General features: G+C 42.4%; 1 protein-coding gene across 2 annotated transcripts in view; it reads left to right on the plus strand.

The window, feature by feature from the left end:
• The window catches only part of ches1 (checkpoint suppressor 1), an 87,941-nt gene that overhangs the window by 12,145 nt on the left and 52,771 nt on the right, over positions 1-23,025 (plus strand). The window contains exon 3 of one of the 2 annotated variants that reach the window (XM_062412065.1): positions 18,315-18,447. The gene's annotated coding sequence lies outside the window, so the exon portion shown is untranslated. Of the gene's footprint in view, positions 1-18,314; positions 18,448-19,750; positions 20,220-23,025 lie in introns of those variants that run through there. The other variant, XM_062412064.1, reaches the window with a different exon arrangement.

The following is a 23,025-nucleotide window of genomic DNA, read 5'->3' on the forward strand; positions in this document are numbered from 1 at the left end:
GAGTCAGAAGTTTGATTTGGGAAAGAGCTGTGGAGCTGCAAGAACCAAAAAGCAAGATTGTTCCAATCTATTGCAGAGCATATTTCTTTGCACAGGATATAAGAAAAAAATGATAAAATGTCAAGAATTGTTCGGTTTTTCTCTCTTTCTCTGTGTAACGTCAGACATGAAAAATATCTCCCTGGTAAATATTGTGTGTGGCATCATTGCCATGGTTGAAACAAGGGAGGAATTATGTCTTTGCAATCCATTCTTGGCAAAACCAAATTTGAAGGTTTGTTTGAAAGAGATGTTTTGACTAAAACCAGCTGTGAGAAGCATCATCATCATCATTACCATCTGACAGCAGACGTCTTGCCAAACAGAAGCAGATCCTGCCATTACAATTGGGAGGGTTAGAGTATGTGTTCAATAATATAGTATGGCTGCCAAAGGATGTTTAAAAAACTGTAATGGTCCCTCAAAGAGTTGTTCTATTCAAAGTCAAGGGTTGTGTGTGTGAGAAATCAACTGTGACCTCAAGAAACACCAAAAAGCATCTAGTCTCTGAGCTGATCATAAAGTGCACTTAACTTAATCTGAATTAACAGTTTTTGTAACAATTAAATATTTTGACTCTGATGTTCGGGTTCTCCCATCCGACTCGTTGCAATGTCAGTATTGAGCGATGTGGATGAAAAATTAAACTTGATTTCTCAGAAATAAAGCTGAAATAATCAAAGTGGCTTCCATATTCAAAACCTTTTAGGGTTGTCATATATTCTCCTAGAGAGTCTTGTGTTACTATGTTAAGTAACAGGAGGTTGTATGAGATGCAGAGTGGATAAACACTCTTCTGGAAACAGCAGCTTTTTAAAAAACATATTCATACGTCGCAAGGATTCTATCCTCCAAGAACGTACAGTGTTGTTGATCTATCATAGTAATAAACAAAAACTTAAGCCTCAAAAATCCCCTCTTGTGTAAATGTTGTGAATATGAGTATTTCAGTATTTCATCATGAAACAGCTGGATTTCCTGGAGACTGTGCGTATAGCAAAAATAATTTGACTTCAAATTTCACAGACAGCTTGATAAGCCTGAAAAGCAGATAAAGACATGTGCTCCGCTCATCATCATTATCCTTGTGGCTGTTGAGTTTCTGTCCGAGGGATTTATGATCCCCCACCCTCCTCCTCCTCCACATAGACACACTTATGGATACAGGAGGTGCAACGGCACAAGATCAATTACTGATCAGAAGAGGGGCGTTCTCTCTCCTGGCTTTCTCTAGAAGTCGGCCTCTTCAGTTCTTTCTTAATTGGCCTCTAATCCCGTCTTTCTTCATATATCTTTCTTCCTTTTTCTTACTCTGGCTTCATTCTGTCCATCTGGATATCTGTCCTCCCTCCATCGTCCTTTCTCCCTCGACCTGTTTCTTTTCGCCTGCCGTCCGACCACCCCCACTCCTTCGCCTGCATCTCTTGACGCAGCTCCTAATTACAAAACACACAGGGGCCATTAGCGCCGACCTCTAGCCGACGCCTGTCCCTTTATCCGTTCGCCCCCTCCCTTCTGTCACTATCTCTCCATCACTGCCCTGCTTCCTTTTCTGCGCTTGGTCAAAAGTCGCTTTGTGTGGGATCCGTTAGGCGAACAAAGGCAGTGGGTTGCAGCGGTGCTCAGAAAGGTCACAGTGATGTACGGCCCTCAGCGGTGCCCCCGGGGTCAGGCCTGTCTCAATGGGGAAGCACTTAACGCTCACACAGCCAAAAATATTACGGCATTTTGAAGGAAATGCATTTTGTCTCGGCTCCGTATACAGAGGAATACCACTAAATGTAAAAAGTAAGAGGTTTTCTTTCAGACAAGAAAACTTCCTTGGTTGTCAAAATGGACAGTTTTCTTATATATATACAGTATATATACACAACTAATATCCTGGATGGAATATTATGGAATTGCCCTCAATATGTTCACTGATAATGAGTTTTTCTTTGAACATCGTAACTGACTCAAAGGCAAATTATATTATATGTCAGTGCGTTTTTTCTATCTATTACAAATGGCCCTTGATAGATGGATTAAAATGCAGTATGGATTTATTTCAGCCCTAAAAAAACTGCCAAGCTCCTTTTAAGGAGCATTTGGTGTCTTTATTTAAAGAGAGCAATATTAATGGTGACTGACAGAATGCCCACAGCACTCTCCCATTTCGAACTTACACGCTTCTTTGACTCATCCAGCCACCCTGACCTTATACGAGCTTCTGTGCCTAAAATGTGGTTGTGAGAGGATCTTGATTTTATATGGGTATTGAAATGCAAACACTTCCTATCTAATTATTTCGCTAATGGAGTGCTTTGAGTTGAGAAACATATATTATCTGATTATTAAATGTGATGTTAAAAGTTTGAATTTGTGTATGTTTTCTCATCAAGCATGCTGTGGTAATCACTTGATGGATTATATTCAAACATAATGTCGCTTTCGATTCCTTTTTTCTCTTCTTTTAAACGAACGATGCAGCACATTTATTAACAACAGCAGAGTTGCTATGAGGTGGTTAGGGTGGAGAGAACAGAAAGTGCACGACTGTCACACCACAGACCAGAGTGCACATCCACCCTGGCGTCTGTGGTTCGTGTCAGGCAACAAAAGCACGTCGGTTAAGGACAGGAAAAGATTGAGGTTTGGGTTAAATGTAAATAAACACCAATTTGAACTTTTCTGTATTAAACCAGATCAAAATCTTCCCCAAGCCAGGTCTAACCATAACCTAAAAAAAGTATTTTAATGCTGCAGCCCCTACAGGTGGATGACATACTAGAAGATCAGATATTATGACATACCGACATGCATCACTATCAATGTTTGTGCAACATGCCAAACAACTAATTGGACTCATAATCCATTAACAATTACATTTCATTCAAAAACATATTTGCTGTTGCAAATTAGTCGTGTTTGAACTGAATTTCTCGGAGACGTTGCCAAAATGGACACTGATGCATGACAGCGACCACGGCTGTTACACAAGGCCATATTCATCTGCTACAGGATGCCAGGGCAAAATGAGACTGTGGGCTTTTGTTGAGCCTCCCATGTTCATTAAATATGACTGGTTATGAACTGATTCAATTAAAACTTATTTAGGATTATAAGTGTAATAGTAGCATCACATTTGTATTTTGACACACAGCCCCTCTATAAATCAGTGTTATAAAATTAAATTAGAATGCAGCTTTTGTGTTTTAGGCCTTAACAACTCAGTTTGACTTGATCAGTTCATCACATTTCAGAAATTATTCCATTTTGTAGTTGGTAATCAGCCGGTGAAAACCTGTGAAATAAAAACATTTTTTATACATGTTCATGTTTATACAAGGAAAGATTCGTATTTGTAAAAAAAAGGATGAGAGAGAGTGTGTATAAAAGAGATGAGTGCTGATGTTACCCAAAGACACAGGAGAAAAAAGAAGTGATTATGTGAAAGGCTGTGAAAAAACCTAAAAATACCACTTTGTGTAAAACGTTTTGCTCCAAGTTCCCCCATGTCTATAACATGAAGGGACATGTCCAACTTCTGACCCTGGTTTTACCCCTGATTCTGATTGGTCAATGAAAATCCAACCAGGAAGCCGAGACAAATCAGATGATAGTTCTGTCACCTGGGCTGTTCTGCGATCCATTTAGGTTCAATTATATTTGATGGTGCTGCAGAATATAATACATTTACTGTGCTTATTATGTAAGCTGTAACTTTTTCCAAAGATGAAGTTCTAATGAATTTCACTTGAACACTTGACGTTGCTCCGCTCGTCTGTGATGACTCCTCCGCTGCCTCACGTGGGTGGAAAGCAAACAGGTGAGCTTTCAGTGTTGCTGTAGAGTAAGACAGTTTCATGGTAAAACGACAAACAGCCTGACCTTTGTTCCTTAAATTTGCCTTCTACAGTGTCGAGCCCAAAATGTTTCCACCCGCTTCTCAGATGCTTTGGTGTCGTAACTGTCTGCTCAGGGCGGCTTTGCTTGCGGCCTCTATTTTGGTAGCAAAACCGTGTGAGTTACTGACTTCCTTTACTGTCGTTCTTCTGCTGGGTCACAAGTCAAACAGAAGGTCTGATGCGATTCTCGACTGTATTTTTGAATTCCAACTGGTCATTAAAGTTCAAATTTGAACTTTGCCACTCGCAGCCAAATAAATCTTTGAATAAAAAGTAACAGACCTAATGCTAAAGTAAAGTACACTCAAAAAGTTTCCAAAGTCCTGACTTTCCCAGTGACTCTGCGGGTGCCTAGTGTTTCTCTAGCAGTGTGTAGGAAGGCGAGCTGTTTAAAGTGCCCACATTCATTGTCCTTCCTCCTGTGAATGGCTCTCTGTGTTCTGTGCTCTGTGAGCGATACTCGTGTTCGGCTGTGCAGCTTATACCGGGGCTCTGGAGGACCAGGAAAATGAAATCCCATTAGCGTTCTTTTCAGCCTGTGTCTCCGGACGAGAATTCAGCGCTACCCAAGCTGCGACATGCACAGCGGCACGACTTGTGACTCTGTGAGCCTGTGCATAAACAGCATGTCAAAGTAGCCAGGTGTGTCGGAGGGAGTTCAGTCGCACGATTGTACATTGCGCGGAAAGCGATGTGGTGCTGAGAGCGCAGGCCTTGACCCCAAGGTCGTGTGAGTCGCACATCCATCCGGCTCCTGTTGGCGTCCATTTGTCAGTCGGGATGATGCAGGCTCTTGGTCAGTACAGCAATCGCATGTTAGATTTATGCCGCTGCCTGATGTTTCATGGCTTTATGAAAGTGGGTCTCAATAGCTGGAAAGAGAGAGAGACAAGGGGGGAGCGGGAGGGAGAGAGGGAAGAAGAAGAAAATAAGAGAGAATGATGCCTCTTCGTTAAAATCCTTTCATCGGTCACTAATGAAAATGGACGATTACTTTATGCAGCTATATCGTTTTAAAAGAAGACGGAAACATAAGCAAATGTTTAAAATTGGCATCAGGAATAGTTAGGGACTAAACAAGGATTGACCCACCCACCCCCCTTCCACATACACACACACACACACACACACACACACACACACACAACCCCCACTCTGGCTTGGCTGGCTCGGCAGATGGAAGGCTTCATTACTGCTGCAGCTCTGAGAATGACACACACACTCACTCACACACACACACACACATACACACACACACTCAGATGTTTCTAAAAATACATTTGAAAATAAAATCAAATGAAACCTTTGGTCATTCCATGAACTGTGTTGCCTCCATGTGTCATTACAAACACCTGTGCAGTAGATGTAGAAATAAAAGCTGTGACTCATAAAGCTAGAGCACAAACACAGTCCTCTACCACACACACACGCAAGCACACACACACATATATATGTGTAACTCTTGCAAGACAGCCATCATGCCATGTCTCTGCAATACCATAAGCTTGTTGGTTTTGTTTATTGTTTGTCTCTGGGCACTAGGGGGCCTTTTTACACACACACTCACTCTCTCTCTCACACACAAACACACACACACACAGACACACACACAGACGCAGGCGCTCCAAATTGTTCGATTAAGTGGGTCATCCTCTCCTACAGTCTCTTGAAAGAGAAAGAGCTTTTTTGTGCGCTTCTAGCCGAGAGGCAATCGCACCCTTCCATGGTTTTGGCTGCACCTTTTAAGAGTATTTATGGAAATGACAGTACAGCACTCTGGAGGGCTGCATGCTGCTTAGTTGCTTAATGTGTGTGTGTGTGTGTGTGTGTGTGTGTGTGTGTGTGTGTGTGTGTGTATTCATGTGCACACATATGCACAGGGAGGTTGCTAAGGTGCTAATATCAGCCGGTGTTTACGTTTCTCTGCACAACCACAACAAATGATAGGTGTGTCCCAGTGTTTAGTTTGTCATAAAGGGTGGCTATTTATTTTTGTGGTTATTTAATTATTTATTTAATTATTTATTTATGTGTGATGAGCTGGGTCTGCGTCACTTGCAGTAGACTGAGCCGCGATATTCGCTGCACATTCGGCAAGACAGGGCAAAGGCCGACCTTTCCCTGCGAAGAGAAGCTAAATATCTTAGAGCCAATCCACTTTGGCTTTCTGAGCGAGAGACTCAACGAAGTGGAAGGAAGTGACAAGGAAGAGGAAAGAAAGAAAGAGACAGAGAGCTGAAGTTTACACATCACTTTTTTGCTCCGTGTCTCCCTCTCCATCTGTCTGTCCGTCCATCCCTGCGGAGGGCTCAGTGACAGGCCTGTCGCATCAGACTCCCTGTATGGTTGAGTATTTGCACAGATTTGCCTCCAGAAGCCGTAGCAGCGGAGGAATCGTTGACGCCGTGTGAAGTCATCGGACAGCAATGGAGGTTCTTAGTTGATGGCGTACCTTCAATCTCTCATGTTTGGTGAGTCGCTGAGGCCCCTGAGATAGTCTCTGTGTTCAGTGTATAGCCAATAGATTACCATAGCAACACAGCAGACAGTGTTGATGTGTGATTCAGTAACGTCTCCTCGACCAAACACTGGATGAAATAACATATTATTACATCAATCTTCAGTATGTTGTAATAACAATATGATATATAATAATATTATTTTCATATGCTATGTTATTATGATTATATACTTTTGACCTTTCTCCATATCAGGGTTTCCTGGACGTCAACTTGAGCCCCAAACCAAACCCAGAATTGTACATTTGCAGGAATATAGCACAACTTTGAAGTGAAGGCAGTGCTCTGCTATTTAGATGTGGAGTAAATAATTTTAGTCCTTAAAACAAATGAGTAATTGGTCCTCATCAATAATCAAAATAACCAGGATTTATTATATTCTGGTCATAATCGTGCAGCGCTTCTTTCTGTTCACAATTAAATTAAAGCTAAATTAGTAACAATGTAAATGACAATATTAGAAATCATACTTTAATGGCTATATTTGAATTATTTCATTATTTATTTCACAGTCAAAGAATATATGATGGATGATGAATTTGCTAAATGGAATAATTTTTATAGCATAGAGACACATGGATATGTTGGATATTTCTTTTATAACATTCACAGAAGTTTATCTTGTTTTTACAGTGAGACACGTGTCAGCTGAAAAGCTATAATCTTGCCCTTTTAAAACGCATCACATCTTGTTGCATACCCAATCGGGAGTTAATATGCATATTAGCTGTGTCCAATTGGCTGCTTCAGATGATGTGTTTTATTTTCAGTATTTTTTCCTCCATTAAAAATGTAATTAACTTAAACTGGGATTTCTCTTCTGACATATTCTGCGTGTATATTGAGTCCATACAGCGCCGTTAATTAGACTCATTGCAAAAATGCTCTCCTGTCTTGTACATATATAAGTGATTAATGTGAAGCATGAATCAAACCATTTAAATTTCGATATTGTCACTGAAAAACATCTACTTTAAAAAAAAAATTGTCTTTTGCTAAAAACCTGTGTCATTTGCATTTTTAATTTATTATTCTGAATAGCTCCTTCATCTCATTTGTTTACATTTTGGAGCATTAGTGTCCTTCAACAACTCGTTCAAAAATCAAGTGCACCTTATATGATCATTTTTCTTTTTCTTTAAGGGTTCTTCACACTCGCACACTCGCTCACAGCCAGCCCACACATCATTACCATCAAATGTATTATAGTTCTATCATCACCTTGTTTGTGGACCTTTGTTATTTTTGAAAACATCAGTACTAATCCATCACTTGCCACAGTGACAGGACAGATAAATTTCATTTGGGCTGGTTTGTCAGAATTGAAAACAATACAGGTGTTAAAGTGACAGAGATGTATTGGTCCTCCGGAGAAGACTGATGCATATTTTAGGTGTGTATTCCAGTGTATCCCCTACAGGTGTGAAATCATTTCCCAGCAAAGTCTTTCACAAAACATAACAAGTATGTTAAGACAAAAACAAGCTTCTATTGGTTCCGAGATTGTTACTATATAGCCACTTTGTGTAGATCTCCCCCTGGTGGCTGGCTGGGTTATCAGTCATAAACCCAGCCTCCGCTATGTTAGCAGAGGGCACACGGGCCAAACCAAACAGTCAAAATAAACGTGATATAAATTTGTTTCAAAGATGTTTCCTGTCACTTGAGGTAGTTCTTAACACACTGATGTTTGATCATGTGTTCACGATGGCTTTAATTAACATAAAAAACGATTGAAACATCATGATTGACAGCTGAGACTGACTTGCGATTGGTCGAGCATGTATTTCGACAGGACCTGGACGGTGCGGCTCCGTCCCCTATCGCTACTGCGCAGACTCTGGCTCAGAAGACACCACAAGATGACAATGTTCACATCTTGAATATTTTGGCTTCATTAGAGGGAGGAAGTGGAGCCACGTCATCCATCTTTATATCCAGTCTATGTTTACCACTTATTATATAGGGAACAGCGTTTTGTTGCAGGCCATGCATTGTGCACATGGATGCACATGTATGATAAGAAACATGGTGACGAGACACCTACTCCCAATATCTTTCGTCTATCTATACCATAAATCAACAGCCGGCAATGGAAATTTGTTCCAATGAAATAAAGCAAAGTGAAGGAGCAGGTGAACTGGAGTTGCAAACACAGATGTTAACAATATAGGACAACATATATTCCATATTCCGGGGCGTTGAAACAAGTGGGTGATATGGAAAGATCTCCGACTAACGTTTTGAAGGTGGCAAAGTGGAACATCGGAAAGTGGTAACAAAAGGCCTTTGTACTGTGTTGTGTGTGTTTGTTGAGGATAGCCACAGTAAAATCCTTGTGGGTGACTTTACTGTTTACTTGGAACAAAAGTAGGTGGTCACAATGTAGGTGGTTTCATCCTATCATCTGAGGAACATTCACACAGTCCAGTTTAACACCAGTAAACTGCATGTATCTTTGAACAACAGACTGTTTTTCCAACCGCCAAAAATATGTTTGTGGGGTGAGATGTTAATGTATATCATGGCATATGAAGATATCAGAGTAAAGTATGCGTGTGTGTGTGTGTCTGTGTGTGTGTGTGTGTGTGTGTGTGTGTGTTATGCGTACCTTTGGAGCTTATGTCTGGACTCCAACAGCAAGGTTGACATGAAGCTGAAAAGGAGTGTGAAGGGCACTGCACCTCAGGAGGAATGACACAACACATGCGCACACACAAACACACACACACACACACACACATGCAGATACAGTGCACACACAAATACACCTCCTCTCGTTTCTTTTCTTCTCTCTCTTCGATGACTCATCCCACCCAGGGACAGCGAGTGAGGGAGAGGGAGAGTGGAGAAAGGCAGAGGAGGAAGATGGAGAATGTGAGAGGTGACACAAAAGTAAAGAGGCAGACGCGAGCTTATAGATTCCCAGGGAAGACATACGGCACAAAGCATTTTCTTATTGACCTTTTATCTCAATGCTTTGCTAATCCGATTGGGTGTATCGTTGTCAAAGTTATCCACACGGCCATTTATTCCCAGCCAACCTGGCTGTAGCTTGGCACCATTGAAAATGAGCGCTCTCCCTCAGTGCATCTTCCAAGGTTTTAAATAGATGAATGAAATAAATGAATTATGACTCTCCCTGTTCCCACACCAAGTCTCGCAGATGATACCTCACTGCTCACTTTTAGTTTTAAAATGTTAGTACCTTTCCTTCATACCGTTTCTTTCGGACCACTCTACGACCAACACTCCGAACAGGCTCGGCAACATGCAGAGCTTTGCTCCAGTCTGCCCTGCCACTCTACTGTGCTCGTTTGATAGTATCCGTGAGAGAGATCCCAAACTTAACAAAACGTTTCAAGCCTGTATCGGTGAGCATCACAGGCTGTAGACCCAATGCTTAGCTCTCCCCAAATCCCACAGTCTCTAATGTCTTTATCTTATGGTGCGAGGGTATTAAGAGGAGGTAGACAGACTCCCGAGGAGCCAGGGATGTTTTCAGTAGAGGTGGTTATGCTGTATTGAGGGAGGTACACTATTGAGCCTGCTCTATTGCCGAGGATATGTCTGATTTGCTGACTACTGCAAAGCCAAGAGATAGTTGAGTGGTCAGGTGCCATGTGACTGTAGATCAACATACAGCATATACCCCCACTGCACCATTATACTACCCTTACTGAACTTTTTAAGGGCACAGGGGTTGTAATGTGGATAGATACATCATCTGACAATAAAAGGGTCCTTGGTTAGAATGACTGGGTATAAAGTGACCTTGTATTTAAATGTGGACATGGCTAGACAGTGTTATGTCGCTCATGCAATGATACAAGGTTTAAAATTAGCTTCAAACAATATCCAAAATGGACCTCAATTTAAAGCCTGAGCGGCTCATTCGCTGTAAAAGCATTGACTTAATGGATTTCATTTTCTCAAAGATCAATTTCCTCATCAGTGTGTATGGCCTTTCATTCAGTGCAATTTTATGTTGAAAATGACAGATTTTCAACTTTATGCTCCATCCCCTGCTTTTGGTCATTTTTACTGCTCTCACTATTCCCCGCAGGAATAGAAGCAGGATCCGTGGTGCTTCTAGATTGCCTCCGATAATGCAATGCTCTCAGGCGAAGCACAGGTGTGTGTGTTTTTGTGCTTGTGTGCGTCGGAGTGTGTGTGTGTCTGCCTGGCTCCTCTGAGAGGAACGTCTCTGCCCGAAGATCCAAACTGATCCCCTCAAAAAGTCCAAAAGCAAGCCCAGACAATCCCTCACGGCATGCAGCCAAACAAACCCTCCAGAGATTGGACCTCGTACAAATTACTCTCAGCATCCTTTCTAAATATGTAAAAGCCTATTTGCAATGATTTCTGAAATTAAACGTAGAAAAAAGGTGTTAATTGGTAAAAGTGCCAAAGAAGCAGCCTGTTCTAAAAACTAAGTTCTAAAGTTCTCAATAACTTGGCACTGCTGTCACACCAGGAAGTTGCAGTAAGATGACTGAGACACTAGCAAGTCTTGGAACATGCTCGAACCCCTGGTGCTGCAAGTAAAAGTTTAAATAAAGATTAATACATTTTTCTATGGACAATATTAGGTAACTCAAAGTTGGAGCACTTCTACATCAAAGTGCCTTGGATGAATAATCAGGCCATGTTTACAAAATCATAAAGTGCAGGTTTGGTATGGCTCCCAATTTCAGTGTAACCCCTTTTTCACTGGTCAGAAAACCCACTAACATCTGCTAAATCTGGCTTTTGTCAGCAATGGGAATGGATACAAACGGCCTTAACCTCCGGGCCAAATTACTCTGCAGTTGACATGGGTTTTTATTGGCTTTGGCTTCCATCAGCAGTGATGGAACTATGACGGGGTGTGGTTACCTGTTTATAAATAACCGGCGTATAAACAACAATTTCAGTGTTAAAGAAGCATCAGTTACGCCCAATCCATGGACTGTATTTGAATATGAACAACTTGACAGCAATCCAAAATTGAAGCCTAATCATCTAGAACTTCTCCTAGAGGTCGGTATAGGTCATATATGGTGTGGCCTAGTGGTTAGAGTGATGGTTCTCCAACAAGAAGGTTGCCAGTTCAAACCCCACTCTCCCATCTGCATACCAAAGTGTCCTTGGCAATATACTGAACCCCTAAATGGCCCCCCATGAATGTTGAGTGTACTAATTGTAAGTTGCTTTGGACAAAAGCGTCAGCCAAATGACATGTAATGTAATATACACCGCCTCCTCCATGTTAGCAGAAAAGACTTGGACTAAACTAAAAAGGCATAGTCCACGTTATGATTTGTAGCTGAGATTGAATCTCAATTAGTTCAGGGCTTGTATCAGCAGGATCTTGATTTGGCGCGACCACAACACCATCACTACTGCGCCAACCCAAATTATGTCACCAGTGTAAAATGGCAGTCCCCTCCAAAGATATTTTTGTATTTAGTTTATATATTATGGGAATAAGTGGAGAAGTGTTGTCCATCTTTATATTAAATAAGATTTTTCTTTTTAGCTATTTGTTAATATTTGCTCTTTTGCTTATTTTCAGTTAATACTTTGTCTACTTATATTTATTGTTGTTTTATGTCCAACACACTAACTACACCAAATCATTTCCTGTATGTGAAAATATACTTGGCCAATAAAATTATTCTGATTCTGATGTCCAGTCTATGGTCCATTCACAGAGCTTAATTCTGTTGTGTGCACCAGAAGCAGCAGCAGCAGTGTCTCATGGGTTTGCTGTATTAAGAACAAGCCACCATGGCAAACTTGTACAAGTCATGTCTGGTTTCCGGATTTATTTTGCTTACTTCCCTCTTGTGTTATTTGAGTTCCTGTCCTTGCACATCCTCCACCCACTTACCTGCCCCTGCTGTTCCTGTCAGTTCAACCTGTTAGTAGTGCACCTGCTCCCCTTAGCCAGATTGTCTTCATTACTCCCAGCATGCCCAGCTCTCTAGTGTTCTTCCTCGAGCAAGAATTTATGCTTCCAGACTTTTACCTCTCTATCTGGTTTTTGGAATTTTTGTCTGCTCCTCTCCAGTATTTTTTGGCAAATGGGCTTCGATCATTCTGCTCCTTCCTAAACTACATCTACAAATACAGCCTGTTTCTAATGAGTTGGTCTGTGTGAGTCATTGTCCTTATCAGAAACATCAGGAAACCTTGGCACAAAACAAGATTGATCGTTAAGTTGAAGTTGAGTTAAGAAGAAGGAAAGAAGGTGAACTTGGAGCATGGGTTTAAGTTTGAGTTTGAGTTGAATTTATAGTTGAAGTTGAAGCTGGAGTTAGACCTCCTGTTGGCCTTGGCATTGTAGTCAAAGCTGGCCCGTGCCACTTCTGAATTGGTGATGGGTTCAAATTCCCATATCATAGTTCATCAATCTTGAACTTAACATGGAATTGTGGTGGTGAATCACATAAGCAATAACATTCCTCTGTAAATGTGATTCCACTGAACTATTTTTTCTATCAAATGTGCTGCTTTATTTAATTTTGAGGAAAATCATAAACAGGTTCTGCTCTGTGTCTGAAAAATAATAAAATATGTTTTGCTTATACTGTTGAGGGAAAAAGTTCCTCTGTGATAGTTGAATTATAAATTCCTGGCAGGAGCAGACAGCCTTCGGCTTGGAGTCAGAATACAGAGAGCTCCAGCCTAGCCAGCTGCTGAGAGCTGCCATCCCCAGAAAAGGAGACCTTGGCAGGGGACAGTGTTGAGACACACTGGGTCCCCTCCTCCAGCCTGGAGCCCTGTGAGTTCTACTAAGCGGAGGAGGGAGGCGAGCCCAGCCCAACAGGAGGCATTGCTTGTCAGGCCCTGAGCATGATGAGTGTGTACTTGTCAGTTTGTGTGTCAGTTTGTCTGCACCAGTGTGTGCAGTGTTGCGCTTACGTGTGCAGGCGCAACACCTACTCCAGCTGCAGCGAGACTTATAATGTTGCATGCATGTGTGAGTGTGACTGTGGATTCTGTCACCCACTGGGCCTCACACACTTTCCAAAAGAAACGGCTCCCACCATGGATTACAATCGATCTGTGTGGAGCACTCGGCTGCTTTTCTGAAAGTGAGAGTGTAAGACTTCCCCTCTCTCTCTCTCGCTCTCTCACTCTCTCTCTCTCTCTCCCTCTCAGTTCGGCATGTCCTCTGAGGAAATGTTATGTGTCTGCCTGTCTGCAAAAAAAAGTGTAAGGGATGAATTGGAAACACAGTCCACTTTGGTGTTACAATGACAAACCGCTGCTTGTTGTCTTCGGGACATGTGAGACAAAGGCAGTGTGTGCACGTGGGTGTGCGGAAGAGAGAAAGAGGGAGAGAAAGCGATCGGTAAAAGGTGACACGGAGACTCATGCTCATACACTCACTTATTTTCCCTCTCTGAAGTAAGTGAAAATCTTTTCCTTGTCAGACTTGAGGGAGAGAAAAAAAAGGCGAGACAGTGAAAAGTGGAGAAAGATACGTGGAGAGACACAACGGAGAAGGGAAATAAAGAGGCTCCGTGATTGACAGCCAATACGACTGCCTGTTTCCTGTCACACTCATGATTTCTTACCCACCCCTCTGCCCGACTGACGCCAAGGGGTAGTTAGGCCAAGATGGCAACCTCATTTAAAGAATGAGGGATCTTGAATTGGTGGACGCCTCCCAGGCCGCTCACTGTCTCTGAGCTGCATGTGTGTCCGTGTGTGTTTTTGCGCCAAGTGCATATTCTAAGTGCGTGTGCGAATGGCTGATTCAGAGTTTTAGCCCATCATCATTAGCCTCTAGAGTTTATTTGTTGAAGCATGTTATGACCAGCTGGGTCCTTCTGTCCTAACTGGAATACACAACTTATGTCATTTTAATCAAGTAGTACTTTATTGGTGGGACAATGGGACGTCATAATCCTGCAGCAATTAAGAAATTATTGTTGTTTTCTCTTTATCCAATGAGCTCACTGCACAGTAGGGATGAGCGGGGTAATGTGAGACACCCCCTGTATCAAGGCAACGGTACACATTTGTGGTCATGTGACCATTATGTTTTCTAGCCCCTCCCATTCCCCCCTTGCCATGAGGGAGAAGTTGGTGCTGGTGCTGTGATAATTAAGTTTTTTCACAGTAATATGTTTTTTGCATGTAAAAGTAAATTTTCCTGCTTTGAACTTTATCAACTGTTGTGTCAAAACAAATTGATTCAGATGGAAAAACCTATATCATACATGTTGATGAACTTTCAACATGTAAAACCATGTGCTTGATGCTAGCTGAAGATTAGCCTGAATTGCTAAGAGATGTTGTTTTTTCTAAAACGGTGGCTGTGGGGTGAAGTGGGACAAATGCTGTGGGGTAAAGTGAGACATGAAGCACAAGTTAAGTTTAGTCTTAAACATATTTTAGTGTAATATTAAATTACATATGTTTTATTTTTAATGTCATAAGCATTGTAGAAAAGCCATCATGCCAAGAAACTATAAACCATGAAGACAACCTGGGGCCAAACACCCCTCGCAGATATGGAGAGTGCAGCCGCTGAGGTCATGCAATGAAAGAAGTCCTTAAGAAAAGATGGAAGGGATAGAAATATTGATAAGAAAACCCTCAAAAGATTCATAAAGAAAAAAGAGAAAGGGAAAGTAAAATCGTAGCCTGGGGTGCAGTAGCTGAGGTAAAGAGAATATTCACAGATGAGATGGAGGAGGAGCTTGCCAAACACTTGAAACAACTAGCTGACCAGTTCCATGGCCTTGCTCCAGTTAAGTGCCGTGAACTGGCATTTGAATATGCAGAGAAAAACAATATCCCTGTCCCTGCCAATTGGACTGAGAAACAATGTGCAGGTGAGCTAGGGTGTGCAAGAGATCACATGAATCATAATTATCATTAATGTGCTTAATTGACCAATCCCTATGATTGTGTTACTAGTCCGATATTAGTCGATGTCAATCTAGCTGTTGGGATTTTAACCATTACAACATGTGTTGTTATGGTAGTTTTAAAGTGGAAAAAGTAAGTGGATCACTTTACCCTGTAGCTTGGGTAAAGTGAGACACAAGACCACTTTTTAAAAAACAATCATATTTTCACTGCCCTTTGTCCTGAAGACATTCTGATCATTTCCATTGCTAAGAAACATCCTTAATTAATGGGAAATATGTACATTTTAGAGATATATCATTTTATCTTGCCAATGTAAAAAATGTCTCACATTACCCTGCTCTGCCCTACTATACATAGAGGCCTGTATTAAGTTTTTTTTAATATCTTTTCAGCCATAAACCAGAAAGTATTTTCTTCACATGTTTCACAATCAAACCTTATAAATGGCAAATACCGATTATGTACATACAAGTAAGTTTCATGTCTGGACCTTTCCTATGAGACTATTGGACATTTTCACTGTGTGTTGCTGGCTCAGCTCCCTATTAGCAGTCTAATCATAAAATTATACTCTGTGTGACCTCATTATCAATTCCAGGTCATCTTAACCTGACTTATTTACCATAGTTTTGTACATATCGTTTTTCAGCTGTGTAAACACAAAGTTCTTCTAGCCAAAATCGTTGCAGTTATCTGGGGACATATAACAACAAGTCTGATTGGACAAGCAGTATAAGTGGTCAGAGGATTGAGACAAGTTGTACTCAAGTTGACAACGGTGGCAGATTAAACCACTTTATTTTGACGTGGAACTGACAGCGAGTAAACCGTTATGTAATAAATCCCTAATTATACAAGAAAACTGCACATAACAACTAAAAGTACAGTAGGTCAAAGCTGAGGCAGCAGCCTGGCTTCCAGATTCATGCACAACGTGTGATGAAGTGTCTCAAGTAAATCTGGGACGTGGAATTGGTGCCGATCAGGTGATTACATGGTAACCTGCGTTACCTGGTACAAATGAAGTTGAATCATTGCTGTGATTTATGAATAATCAACTGTATTTAAGATGAACGACTAGCGTGAAGCCAAAGTGTCTCAATCGCCCTGTGATGGCTGGCTGCAGTTATGGGTCGTTAATACTGCTTCCTCCATGTTAGTGCATGGGGCATGTACCAAACTTAAAAGTCAAAGAACATGTCAAATACGTTTTTCCAAAGATGGTTTCTGTCATTTCAAGTAGTTCTTAACACAGTGAGGTATGTTCAGGTGTTCGTGTCACTGATAGTTTTAGTTTTAATGCAGTGAAACATCATAATTGACAGCTGAGACTAAACTGAGATTTGTAGCGTGCATGAACCATTTGGGCCTTGATGCCACTGATCCATCCCCTGATTACCACTGAGCAGCCGGGCTCCAAGTGAGGTCCTCAATGCAAGAAGGCAGCGTGAGGATACAGGGTATTTTGACTTTTAGGAGGAGGAAGAGGAGATGCTTTGTCCATGTTTTTGTACAGTCTATGGCATGAAGAAATGCTTGGAAGTCAACAGTAATATGTGCAAATTACTTTAGTAAATCTATGGCAAGCCTGTTGTTGCCATAGGAACCTGCAGTGCACCCTTTCAAATTAAAGGTGAATAGTATCAGTCCAGAGTCATCAGCAGCAGCACCGGCAGCGTGTCAAACGAGTTATATTAATGTGTAATTAATGTTAACTGTGGTTTTCATCTTTATCTATCACTACCATCAAACACACTGGCTTATATACAGGATTTGTGATTATATTCACTATCATCAGTGGGAATTCATTTCACAATGAATGACTTCACACTATTTTTTCACCCTTCAGGAATATCACATTACCTTAAGAGGTCCCTTTTTTATATATTTTTACGTGAATAGATTAACAGCTATGCCTTTTTTTTCCTTTTTTTTTGTCACTTGTTTGCCATAAAAATCATTACCTCCTAAGCAATGTCTAACTTGCTCTTACGTTTCAACTATGCATTCTTTCTTCTTTTACTACAAACAACTTTATTGATCTTCAATGTATTACAAAAATATCACAGTGGAAGTACAATAACTGGAGGATACAAATAACCTTGTCTCCTCTCCTTTCTCATTGTCTCCTCTCCTCTCCTCTCCTCTCCTCTCCTCTCCTCTCCTCTCCTCTCCTCTCCTCTCCTCTCCTCAGTTGTTTCTCGGGCTCAGAGATAGGATCTCCCTCAATAGAAAACTTTGGAAGACATCTTAAAGAACCCCACTGTCACTTCAGCTTAATGCAGCCTTCTGGGCACACACACACACACACACACACACACACAAACACACACACACACACACACACACACACACACACACACACACATACACACACATACACACACACACACAGTAATAACAGGGGCAGGGAGAAGCAGCCTGGATTCGAGGACTCGTAAACACACTTCATTCTCCCAACAAGTCTCTTTGATCTTTATCAAACAAAACAGTTTCCTTTGGTGTATTTTGTGCATCGATCTCTCAACCCAAGCACGCTGCACTGCACTTTTCCCGTTCGGTTTCCCCACCCATAAATAAAACCAGAGCACATTTGGATTTCCTGACTGTGGGCTTTTAGTGGGCCGATCACTGCCACGTCTGTCAGATTCATTAATTCAGAAGCTTGCAAGCAAGTTCTGCCAAACTGTTTCTCGGGGCTACATGTTTACATCTCAGCACAGTCTATACATATCTACTCCGATTTGACTTTTTTTAATATCACTTATGTTTTTGAAGGGCTTTAATGGTTCAGCAACGCTTCCTGTTTAAAACCTCAAACAGCATTCAGCTAAAACGTCCTCGTGGAGAACCAGGCAGTGCTGCACAGGCTGTTTCACCAAGTTCAAGCTTCCCTGTTAAGGTCCACCACTTCCTGTGTTCAAAGAAAAAAAAATCCTGTCCTTCAGTTTTTGGATCCCATGGTCCATAATGAACTGATCTCTGTCTCCCATAGGCAGGCCGTTGCTCTGGCAACCTGATGACGCTCTGAGGAAGGACGGGAGGGGGGTGGAGATGAGGGAGAAGGTAGCTGCACCAAAGATTGAGTGCGTTTGGGAAGATGACTCACTCGGCTCCTTTAAGAAAAGGTGGGTAAATTCTTTTACATTTTCCAGTCTTTGCCTGTGTCTCCCTCTTTGACGTAGTTTAGGTATTTGACTTGGAGTGGATTTTGGATCAGGGGACAATGTGGCTGTGCTTATGGCAGGGACAAACCTAAGAGGGATTTTCACACACAATATAAGGGAATCATATAAAAGGAGGCAGAGGAGGTCAGACTCAGACTTCACCTCAGACAACATGACATTATGATTCAAGGTTTAATTAAACAGGTCAGACAGAACTCAGACTCAATGTGCAGAGGATACGTAGCCTCCATCCTCCATCTATAATGATTTCTATACACCCTCTCAGCCTCCGCTTCTGCCCTGCTGTTGCCATAGCGACCACTGGGGTACAGACTCTAAACAACTTGGTGACAACAAAAAAAAGCCAGCACCTTTGGATGTTAACGGCTCGAAATGATCCTCCTAAACAGCAGCTGTCTGAGGTGCTGCACAATTATCTCATAGGAGACTGAAAACAAATACACAGCTGATTTTTTTGCACTGCAAATTTCTGAACTTTGCTCCCAATTTATATTTTTCCAGCACTAAAATGTCACTAATTACATGTCAGGCTTATGTGTTTTTTATATACTGATTTGTGTGTATAAGTGTATTTGTGTGTTATCACTAAAACGTTTCTGGTGAATCTTCCACTTTTATAAAGTATCCTGTGTGATATGTTATTAAATTATATGATATATTATTTCTATCGACAAGACAAGATAGTCCTTTATTAGTGCCACAATGGACAAATATGCTGTTGCATCACCTAAACAAACACACACACATTCAGAAACATATATTTATTGGTTTTTTATTTTGTTTACGGTCTGAAATTTTGTGTTTGCATTTTTTTTGTTGATTGTGCTGTTCACAGGGTGGTGGTTAAATTAAGGGTTAGGTTTAACCATAACCATCAGGCCAATATTTTTCATTAAAAAGAATATATATAGTGTAAGTAGAATATATTCACTGCAAACAGATTATATACCGTGTGAGCAGAATTGACACAGTGTAACAGGGTTACACAAACAGAGATTACAAAGTACTACACAGTGAGTTCAACCTGAGTGAGTTCATGGTGCAGGGCCAGAACTGGTGTGTGCGGTCAAACGTGCATGAAAGCAGACGATTGGAACCATTCTGTGCCAAGCTAACGGAGTGAGTCATCCTGTCAGAAACCCCAGACGATCTTTGTCTGTACCTTCCGTGCACAATAGCATTCTTTCAGTGAACACGGCTCGCGCTAGGACCGGGGTCGTGCACCGGGGGAAGTCCTGCTGATGGCGGAGAAACACACGCACACACACTCACACACACACACGCACACGCACAAACATACACACTCTGATCTCTTCTCCGACGGAGGCGAGAGAGAGAGAGAGAGAGAGAGGGGGACAAACACAGAGAGAGAGAGACACTATAGGAACGCAGCGGCTTGCGTGAGCGTGCGCGTGTGTGTGCGTGTAGGTGCGCTCGCTCGCTCGCTCGGTGCTACAAGCGACTGGCGGGGCGGATATGGAGGGGCTCGGGAAAAACGCTGGGAACTGACCGAGCACCAACACGAAGAGAGGGGGAGAGAGAGAGAGGAGACGGACGGACAGCACAGAAGGAAGGAAGGAAGGAAGGAAGGAAGGAAGGAAGGACGGGCGGACGGACGGAAGGAAAGGAGGAGAGGAGGAGAGAGAGAAGTCAGACAGAGGAGAGGAAGAGAGTGAGGAAGGGGCTCGCCTGGAACACAGAAGGACCCTAAGGTGACTTTATGAGGCTTTCATGGCTGTATGCAGGTGTGTGCATGTGTATGTGTGTGTGCGTGTGTGTGCGTGTGTGTGTGTTGGGGGGGGGGGGACTGTTGACATGCCTGGGCTCTGCACTTAAAGGGAAGAGTGGAGGGGTGTGTGCGTGCATGTGTGTGTAAGTGTGTTAGGTGGGGGCACATGTGTGGGTGACTGTATCCTATATATATATATATATATATGTGTGTGTGTGAGAGAGAGAGAGAGTTTGTAGGGTTGTTTTTCCACAAGCTAAAAAGAGGCCAAAGTGTGTAAGCGAGCTGAGCTGACCGCTGTAAACTGGAGTGAAGGGATCCAAAGGAGTGGATACTTTTTAGGGAACAGCGTGATCCTATTTCAACACACACACATAGACACACACATACACACACACACATTCACAATCGCACACACTTCTCCAGTAGGCTGCTTTAAGTTGAGCTGGAGCAAAGGGAGGGTTAACAGTCCCTTTAAAGAAGGTTGAGTCTGAGAGAAACGTGTGTGTGTTTAGGAGTTTTCAGTGCAACTTACACACACACACACACACACACACACACTAAAAGTCTTTTGGTTTTGTGAAAGCACCACTGAATGAATTTTCGGTTCTGTACCAGAGCTGGTCTGATACTGAATGAGGCTTGAGGAGTAGTAGCAGCTTCTCTATGTGTGTGAGAGAGTGTTTGAGAGTGTGTGTGAGCGCGTGTGTGTGCGTGCGCGTGCGTGTGTGTGCCATAGACGGCGAACAGGTTGAGAGAGGCAGATCTGATCAGACGCACAGCAACAGAGGAGAGAGCGTGGCACAGGCTGAGCAGCAGCACATTGGATTACACACAGATGAATGCACGCACACACACGCACGCATGCATACACAGACACACGCACACGCAAACATAGGCCAGTTCTGTGGCCAGGAGAACAGCTGGGAGGTGTGTGTGTGTGTGTGTGTGTGTGTGTGTGTGTGTGTGTGTGTGTGTGTGTGTGTGTGTGTGTGTGTGTGTGTGTGTGTGTGTGTGTGTGTGTGTGTGTGTGTGTGTGTGTGTGTGTGTGTGTGTGCATTACACTTAATGCATGCGTCTGTCTTTACACATGCAGGGCTGTTTGCTTTAGTATTATCTTTTGCTACTGTGTGTGAGGCTGTGTAAATACGTGTGTGTGCAGGAAAAGTGTGTTGTGTCGTCTCTTCAGACAGGCAACGTGTGCGTCTACCTCCATCTCCCCCTGGTCTGGAGACAGGAGGTGGAGGATGGATGGAGGAGGTGGGGTGGAGGGGAGCAAACGATCAGATGACCGAGAATAGGGCCGATGAGAAGATTAATCCGGTAGTGAGAGATAGATGAAACAGAGACAGGGAGGAAGGAAAAGGATGATGGAGATTTTAGGACAAGAGGAGGAGGAGGAGGAGGAGGAGGAGGAGGAGGAGGAGAGTTAGAAAGAAGCAGAGGAGACGGAGGCTGACATGCTCGCTCCAGGAGTGCACAGAGTGCTGCTCATTCATAATTCACCTCCATGGCAAACGTTCATTCACATATTGACCCCCCATGGCCGCGCTCAATGGAGTTCTCGCCCCTCTACCTCTGCCTGTCTCTCAATGGACACCCCTGTGGTGCGCCGCTCAGTCTGTGTTCACTCTGGAGACAGACTGAAGCTCTCGCAGAAAGCCTATAGTGTTGTCGTCCGTTACGGCTCTTTTGACACCAGCACTTTTTCACTTGGAAGCTCTGATGTGAGATTGAACTGTGCAAATTGAATATTGAATTCAGGCTCCACCCCAGACACAGATAATTGGTATGGATGGCTCAGTGGGTTAGTGCTCTCTATACAACTGTTGTTAGTCTTATTCCCTCAACACAGCTCAAACAGCTCGTAATGGATCTATAATTCATGTGTGAATTAATTGAATAGTCTGGGTTTGAATAAAAGCATTGGACAGATTTCTTCATGATTTATTCAGTATAAATACTCAAAAATGGCCATTTTAATATTTCTGATTATATTAGCCGTGCCTGAAGTAGTCCACTAAACCCCCCCTACTGTGCTGTGGTCACCTGAGGCCCATGAGCCATATGGCTGCGTCTAAAATGCACAGTCAGAAAAAAGTGCACTGCAGAGGTACCACAGAACAGTCAGTTCTAAACACTCCAGAAGTGCCCCTTGTCAGCAGAAACATCCTGACTTCTTTAATTCTATAGGTATAATGAGCGTACAGTGTGTTTTCTTAGTGAAAAGAGGACACGAAAAGTACAGTGATGACACTGAATCTGGGTATGTCTCTGCTAAATATGTCTGTGACCTTTACTACGCTCTCATGAGTTGTGTTTTCCAGGGATGCGGTAATGTAAAGACACGGCCGACGTGTATACATGGCAAGAGTGAGACACTCTCCACAGCGAAGCGTGGCACCGCAACTCCCATTGTCAAGGGTTTGATTCCCACAAGATACAAGAAGACTAAAAATAGTTAAACTAATTAAAGTCATCGTTCACACCCACCAAAAAAAAATTGATTAAAGTACCCTCAGTCATTAACCGCTCATCTCTGGCTCAGTGAAACCCTGACTAAAAAATAACACACAGGAAATAACCTTGTACTTTCATCATTGCCTCTCCTTAACTATCATTAACACAGAAACCTTCTGCAACAACACACAGGCGTTTCTAGGACCGCTAAGACCTAAAGCTAATGCCTGCCGAGGCATTATTAGACTTCTTTTCATTAGTCTTTCTTTTCATTAGCCCTGATAACTTGACTGCTTGTGCTGTAAGAAGGTGATCAGTGAAAAAGTGCA

The sequence above is a fragment of the Platichthys flesus genome, chromosome 18 (assembly GCF_949316205.1).
Source record: "Platichthys flesus chromosome 18, fPlaFle2.1, whole genome shotgun sequence".
NCBI lineage: Eukaryota > Metazoa > Chordata > Actinopteri > Pleuronectiformes > Pleuronectidae > Platichthys > Platichthys flesus.